The sequence below is a fragment of the Ranitomeya imitator genome, chromosome 7, assembly GCF_032444005.1.
Source record: "Ranitomeya imitator isolate aRanImi1 chromosome 7, aRanImi1.pri, whole genome shotgun sequence".
In the NCBI taxonomy this organism is placed as follows: Eukaryota; Metazoa; Chordata; class Amphibia; order Anura; family Dendrobatidae; genus Ranitomeya; species Ranitomeya imitator.
Window position 1 is genome coordinate 204,692,536 of NC_091288.1, and position 8,439 is coordinate 204,700,974.

Here is an 8,439-nt window from a genome sequence, read left to right on the forward strand (position 1 = left end):
TGCATAAGCCAAATTTTGGGAGCACGGACCCGCTGTGTCCAGGCGTGTAGAATCCAATAGAAGAAAATGTCCAGCTTCACCGAATCCGTGAAAAAAAGTTTTCTTTATTCACAAACTTAAACATGGAGGATACAAACTTCAGCACAAACCATATGGGTAAGAATCTCAACGCGTTTCTGGAGACTAAGCTCCCTTAATCATGACATGTCAGATACACCCATACATACACACATATACACACGCATACAGACACACATACACTACGGTTCCAAAGTTTAGGGTCACCCAGACAATTTTGTGTTTTCCATGAAAACTCATACTTTTATTAATCAAATGAGTTGCCAAATGATTTGAACATCTAGTCCAGACATTGACAAGGTTCGAAAAAATATTTTTATTTGAAATAATTTTCTCCTTCAAAGTTTGCTTTCGTCAAAGAATGCTCTCTTTGCTAGAATGCCAAAGGTCTGCAATGCTGTAATTGCTGCAGTCAATTTGCTGAGGTAATCTGGAGGAATTTCCCCCCATGCTTCCAGAAGCCCCTCTCAGAAGTTGGTTTGGCTTGATGGGCACTTTTTGCGCCCCATACAGTCAAGCTGCTCCCACAACAGCTCAATGGGGTTGAGATCTGGTGACTGCGTTGGCCACTCCATTACAGATAGAATACCAGCTGCCTGCTTCTTCCCTAAATAGTTCTTGCATAATTTGGAGTTGTGCTTTGGGTCATTGTCCTGTTGTAGGATGAAATTGACTCCAATCAAGCGCTGTCCACAGGGTATGGCATGGCGTTGTAAAATGGAGTGATAGCCTTCCTTATTCAAAATCCCTTTTACCTTGTACAAATCTCCCACTTTACCAGCACCAAAGCAAACCCAAACCATCACATTACTTCCACCATGCTTGACAGATGGCGTGTCAGGCACTCTTCCAGCATCTTTTCAGTTGTTCTGCATCTCAGAAATGTTCTTCTATTTGATCCAAACACCTCAAACTTGGATTCCAGTTGAGGACCTGTGAGGCATCGATTTGTCAAACTACAGACTCTAATGTACTTGTCTTGTTGCTCAGTTGTGCAGCGGGGCCTCCCACTTCTCTTTCTACTCTGGTTAGAGCCTGTTTATGCTCTCCACTGAAGGGAGTAGTACACACCGTTGTAGGAAATCATCTGTTTCTTGGCAATTTCTCGCATGGAGTAGCCTTCATTTCTAAGGCTACGTTCACATTAGCGTTGCGCCGCCGTGCGTCGGCGACGCAACGCGCGACGCACGCTAAAACGCGCGCAAACGCGCGCAAAAACGCGCGCGTTTTGCGACGCGTGCGTCGTTTTTCGACGAAAATCGGACGCACAGAAAATGCTACATGTAGCGTTTTCTTGCGTCCGACGCTAGCGTCGGAAACGACGCACGTGGCGAAAAACGCCACCAAAACGACGCACGCGTCCCCTATGTTAAACATAGGGGCGTGTCGCCGCTGCGTCACCGGCGCAACAGCGACGCACATTGGCGGAACGCCAATGTGAACGTAGCCTAAGAACAAGAATAGACAGTCAAGTTTCACATGAAAGTTCTTTTTTTCGGGCCAGTTTGAGAGTTATTGGAACCAACAAATGTAATGCTCCAGATTCTCAACTAGCTAAAATGAAGGTCAGGTTTATAGGCTCTCTAATCAGCCAAACTGTTTTCAGCGGTGCTAACATACTTGCACAAGGGTCTTCAAGGATATTCTAACCATCCATTAGCCTTCTTACACAGTTAGCAAACACAAAGTACCATAAGAACAGTGGAGTGATGGTTGTTGGAAATGGGCCTCTATACATCTATGAAGATATTGCATTACAAACCATACGTTTGCAGCTAGAATAGTCATTTACCACATAAACAATGCATAGAGTGTATTCCTGAATCATTTAATGTAAGCTTCATTGGAAAAAACTGCTTTTCTTTCAAGAATAAGGAAATTTCGAAGTGACCCTAAACTTTCGAATGGTAGTGTAGATACACTCATACATACACATATACATAGATACATCCATACATACAGTACAGACCAAAAGTTTGGACACACCTTCTCATTTAAAGATTTTTCTGTATTTTCTTGAAGCTCATCAAGAGAATGCCAAGAGTGTGCAAAGCAGTCATCAAAGCAAAAGGTGGCTACTTTGAAGAACCTAGAATATAAGACATATTTTCAGTTGTTTCACACGTTTTTGTTAAGTATATAATTCCACATGTGTTAATTCATAGTTTTGATGCCTTCAGTGTGAATGTACAATTTCCATAGTCATGAAAATACAGAAAAATCTTTAAATGAGAAGGTGTGTCCAAACTTTTGCTCTGTACTGTATATACAGCTCTGGCAAAAATTAAGAGACCACCACATCAAAATCCTGTCATGGGCCGCCCAATCTCCAGACCTAAACCCCATTGAAAACCTCTGGAATGTAAGCAAGAGGATGATGGATAGTCACAAGCCATCAAATAAAGAAGAACTGCTTACATTTTTGCGCCAGAAGCAGTGAGAAAGACTGGTGGAAAGCATGCCGAGACGCATGAAAGCTGTGATGAAAAATCATGGTTATTCCACAAAATATTGATTTCCGAACTCTTCCTGAGTTAAAACATTAGTATTGTTGTTTGTAAATAATTCTGAACATTTGGCAGTGGTCTCTTAATTTTTGCCAGAGCTGTATATACAGTGGGGGAAATAAGTATGTGATCCCTTGCTGATTTTGTAAGTTTTCCCACTGATAAAGATATGAAAAGTCTATAGTTTTAAGGGCAGGTCAACGTTAACACTGAGAGACAGAATATCAAAAATAAAATCCAGAAAATCACATTGTATAAATTATATAAATGTATTTGCATTTTGCAGGGAGAAATAAGTATTTGATCCTACCAACCATTAAGAGTTCTTGCTCCTGCAGACCAGTTAGAGGCTCCTAATCAACTCGTTACCTGCATTAGAGACAGCTGCCTTACATAGTTACTGTACCTTTATACAAGACTCCTGTCCACTGACTCAATTAATCAGTCAGACTCTAACCTTTACAACATGGGCAGTGGCGTAGGAAGGAGGGTGCGGGCCGCCCCGGGCGGCACAATGCGGGGGGCAGCCGGCGCTGCAGGAGGAGGAAGGAAAAAAAAAAAAAAAAAAAGACGTGGGCCCTTTAAATCTTCGGGTGGCGCCATCCGCCGCCAAGACCAGGCTCCCCCCACGCCCGGCCCCCGCTCTAATACTCACCTCTCCTGGTTCCTGCGGCAGCTGCAGCGTCTTCAGCGCCCTCTGACTCTGCGACGTCTCAGAGCAGAGGGCGCGATGACGTCATCACTGTGCGCGCCGCTCTGCCTCTCTGTCCTGAGCGTCGCAGAGCCGGAGAGACGCTGACTGGCTGCACCAGACCTGCGCTAGGAACGGGAGAGGTGAGGATTTTACTTTTTTTTTTCTTTATGTCTGACTCTGGGGGCAATGCTGGACACACTGGGGCAATACTGGAGACCATGGGGCAGATTGCTGGACACACCGGGGCAATACTGGAGACCATGGGGCAGATTGCTGGACACACCGGGGCAATACTGGAGACCATGGGGCAGAATGCTGGACACACCGGGGCAATACTGGAGACCATGGGGCAGAATGCTGGACACACTGGGGCAATACTGGAGACCATGGGGCAGAATGCTGGACACACTGGGGCAATACAGGAGACCCTGGGGTAGATTTCTGGACACATTGAGGCAATGCTGGAGACCCTGGGGCAGATTTCTGGACACTGGGGCAATGCTGGACACTGGGGCAGATTGCTGGACACGCTGGGGCAGATTGCTGTGCACGCTGGGGCAGATTGCTGTGCACACTGGGGCAGATTGCTGTGCACACTGGGGCAGATTGCTGTGCACACTGGGGGCAATGCTGGACACACTGGGGGCAATGCTGGACACACTGGGGCAGATTTCTGGACACACTGGGGCAATGCTGGGCACTGGGGCAGATTGCTGGACACACTGGGGCAATGCTGGACACTGGGGCAGATTGCTGGACACACTGGGAGCAATGCTGGACACACTGGGGCAATACTGGAGACCCTGGGGCAGATTTCTGGACACATTGAGGCAATGCTGGAGACCCTGGGGCAGATTTCTGGACACACTGGGGCAGATTTCTGGATATACTGGGACAATGCTGGAGACCCTGGGGCAGATTTCTGGACACTGGGGCAATGCTGGACACTGGGGCAGATTGCTGGACACGCTGGGGCAATGCTGGACACTGTGGCAGATTGCTGTGCACACTGTGGCAGATTGCTGTGCACACTGTGGCAGATTGCTGTGCACACTGTGGCAGATTGCTGTGCACACTGTGGCAGATTGCTGTGCACACTGTGGCAGATTGCTGTGCACACTGTGGCAGATTGCTGTGCACACTGTGGCAGATTGCTGTGCACACTGTGGCAGATTGCTGTGCACGCTGTGACAGATTGCTGTGCACGCTGGGGCAGATTGCTGTGCACGCTGGGGCAGATTGCTGTGCACGCTGGGGCAGATTGCTGTGCACGCTGGGGCAGATTGCTGTGCACGCTGGGGCAGATTGCTGTGCACACTGGGGCAATGCTGGAGACCCTGGGGCAGATTTCTGGACACACTGGGGCAATGCTGGACACTGGGGCAGATTGCTGGACACACTGGGGCAATGCTGGACAACATGGGGGTAATATGCTGGACACACTGGGGCAGATTGCTGGACACACTGGGGGCAGGACTTGAGGCATGGGCAGAATGTAGATACGGGGCATGATTGGAGACACGGGGCAGGATTGGATCATGGGGCAGGATTGGATCATGGGGCAGTACGGATACGATGGAGGCTGGTGGGGCAGGATGGGGAGATCATATGGGGTAGAATGGATACTCATGAGTGCAGGATGGGAGAACATATGGCTGGAGCCAGGAATGAGATAAACGGGGCCAGGGTGGGGAATATTATTACCATAGGGGCTAATTAAGGGATATTATTACTGCAGTGATGTATTTATTTTATTTTTTGAGTATACTGTTTTAAATGGGGGGGCGGTCCTGTTACTGTGCAGAGTGACACTATATCACCTTTTTTTCTTCATGTGGTGTAATGTAGAAGTTGTGAAAAATTAAGTAATGTGTTCTGCAAGCGGAGCTCGAGATAACTGTTATTTCCTGCAGAAACGAGTCCTGGCTGGAAGGAATGATGGCGGTCTGTGCTGGATGAAAGATGAAGGACTTCACCTAGAGACGTCACTGGTGAGTCAGTGTTACCTATACACTGACACTATACACTGTATACTATATACAGCGGTCCTGTGTACAATGTCACCAGTGATCACTGTATTATCTATACATTATATACAGAGTTCCTGTGTATAATACCACCAGTGATCTCTGTATTACCTCTACACAGACACTGCATACTAAGTACAGATCTCCTGTGAATACTGGCACTTATGGTGATAGTATTGTGTTGTTTTTTTATTACTGATCAGTATTGTAGTATTCAGTCACTATGTTGTGGTAATATGTGGTCTGGAAATGGTGTTGTGGTATTTGTCCCTTGTATGTAGTATTATTTGGTCACTATGTGGTCTGGTCATGGTGTGGTGGTATTAAGTCACAGGTTTGGCATGTGGAGGTGACACCATTAGGCCCAGTTTAAGTTCTACAAAACAGGAAAACCAATTTTGGTAACCTTTGTGTGTATTGAGCCTGGGGAGGGGGGGGCGCCAAACTCGAGAACAGCCCCGGACGGCAAAAGCTCTAGCTACGCCTCTGAACATGGGCAAGACTAAAGAGTTTATGAGGATGTCAGGGACAAGATCATAGACCTACACAAAGCTGGAATGGGCTGTAATAGTAAGAAAATGGAAGAAATACAAAATGAATGTCAATTGACATCGATCTGGGGCACCATGCAGAATCTCACCTCGTGGAGTATCCTTGATCATGAGGAAGAGGAGAGATCATCCTAAAATTACACGGGGGAACTTGTTAATGATGTCAAGGCAGCTGGGACCACAGTCACCAAGAAAATCGTTGGTAACACATTACGCCGTAAAGGTTTAAAATCCTGCAGTGCCCACAAGTTCCGACTGCTCCAGAAGGCACATGTACAGGCCCGTCTGAAGTTTGCCACTGAACACCTAGATGATTCTGTGAGTGATTGGGAGAAGGTGCTGTGGACAGATGAGACAAAAATTGAGGTCTTTGGCATTAACTCAACTCGTCGTGTTTGGACGAAGAGAAATGCTGCCTATGACCCAAAGAACACCGTCCCCACTGTCAAGCATGGAGGTGGAAACATTATGTTTTGGGAGTATTTCTCTGCTAAGGGCACAGGACTACTTCACCGCATCAGTAGGAGAATGGATTGAGCCATGTACCATAAAATCCTGAGTGACAACCACCTTCTCTCCGCCAGGACAATAAAAATGGGTCATGGCTGGGTCTTCCAGCAAGACAATGACCCAAAACATACAGTCAAGGCAACAAAGGAGGGCCTCAAAAAAAGAAGCACATTAAGGTCATGGGGTGGCCTAGCCAGTCTCCAGACCTTAATCCCATAGAAAACTTATGGATGGAGTTGAAGCTCCGAGTTGCCAAGCGACAGCCTCAAAATCTTAATTATTTAGAGATGATCTGCAAAGAGGAGTGGAGCAAAATTCCTCCTGACATGTGCGTAAACCTCATCATCAACTACAAAAAAAGTCTGACTGCTGGGCTTGCCAACAAGGGATTTGCCACCAAGTATTAAGTCTTGCTTGCCAGACGGATCAAATACTTATTTCTCACTGCAAAATGCAAATACATTTATATAATTCATACAATGTGATTTTCTGTATTTTATTTTTGATATTCTATCTCTCAATGTTGAAGGGACACTGTCACCTGAATTTGGAGGGAACAATCTTTAGCCATAGGGGCGGGGTTTTCGGGTGTTTGATTCACCCTTTCCTTACCCGCTGGCTGCATGCTGGCTGCAATATGGGATTGAAGTTCATTCTCTGTCCTCCTTAGTACACGCCTGCGCAAGGCAATCTTCCCTTGTGCAGGCATGTACTACGGAGGACAGAGAATGAACTTCAATCCAATATTGCAGCCAGCATGCAGCCAGCGGGTAAGGAAAGGGTGAATCAAACACCCGAAAACCCCGCCCCTATGGCTAAAGATTGTTCCCTCCAAATTCAGGTGACAGTGTCCCTTTAAAATTAACCTACCCTTAAAATTATAGACTGTTTATGTCTTGTCAGTGGGCAAACTCACAAAATCAACAGGGGATCAAACACTTATTTCCCCCACTGTATACATACACATACACACACAAATAGATACACCCATACATACATAAATAGACCCATACATACACACATATGCACACATACATACACACAATATATATTTATTACACGCACACACACAAACTCCCATAATAAATATATATATATATATATATATATATATATATATATATATATATATATATACATACAGTGGGGCAAAAAAGTATTTAGTCAGTCAGCAATAGTGCAAGTTCCACCACTTAAAAAGATGAGAGGCGTCTGTAATTTACATCATAGGTAGACCTCAACTATGGGAGACAAACTGAGAAAAAAAAATCCAGAAAATCACATTGTCTGTTTTTTTAACATTTTATTTGCATATTATGGTGGAAAATAAGTATTTGGTCAGAAACAAACAATCAAGATTTCTGGCTCTCACAGACCTGTAACTTCTTCTTTAAGAGTCTCCTCTTTCCTCCACTCATTACCTGTAGTAAAGGCACCTGTTTAAACTTGTTATCAGTATAAAAAGACACCTGTGCACACCCTCAAACAGTCTGACTCCAAACTCCACTATGGTGAAGACCAAAGAGCTGTCAAAGGACACCAGAAACAAAATTGTAGCCCTGCACCAGGCTGGGAAGACTGAATCTGCAATAGCCAACCAGCTTGGAGTGAAGAAATCAACAGTGGGAGCAATAATTAGAAAATGGAAGACATACAAGACCACTGATAATCTCCCTCGATCTGGGGCTCCACGCAAAATCCCACCCCGTGGGGTCAGAATGATCACAAGAACGGTGAGCAAAAATCCCAGAACCACGCGGGGGGACCTAGTGAATGAACTGCAGAGAGCTGCGACCAATGTAACAAGGCCTACCATAAGTAACACACTACGCCACCATGGACTCAGATCCTGCAGTGCCAGACGTGTCCCACTGCTTAAGCCAGTACATGTCCGGGCCCGTCTGAAGTTTGCTAGAGAACATTTGGATGATCCAGAGGAGTTTTGGGAGAATGTCCTATGGTCTGATGAAACCAAACTGGAACTGTTTGGTAGAAACACAACTTGTCGTGTTTGGAGGAAAAAGAATACTGAGTTGCATCCATCAAACACCATACCTACTGTAAAGCATGGT

At 45.7% G+C, this 8,439-nt stretch overlaps 1 long non-coding RNA gene across 1 annotated transcript in view; it reads right to left on the minus strand.

The window, feature by feature from the left end:
• Positions 1–275: 275 nt before the first annotated feature.
• LOC138646029 (uncharacterized) overlaps positions 276–8,439 on the minus strand; it is a 31,341-nt gene continuing 23,177 nt past the window's right edge. Inside the window, exon 4 of the long non-coding RNA XR_011314818.1 lies at positions 276–1,205. This is a non-coding gene — a long non-coding RNA (uncharacterized lncRNA). The remainder of the gene's footprint in view (positions 1,206–8,439) is intronic.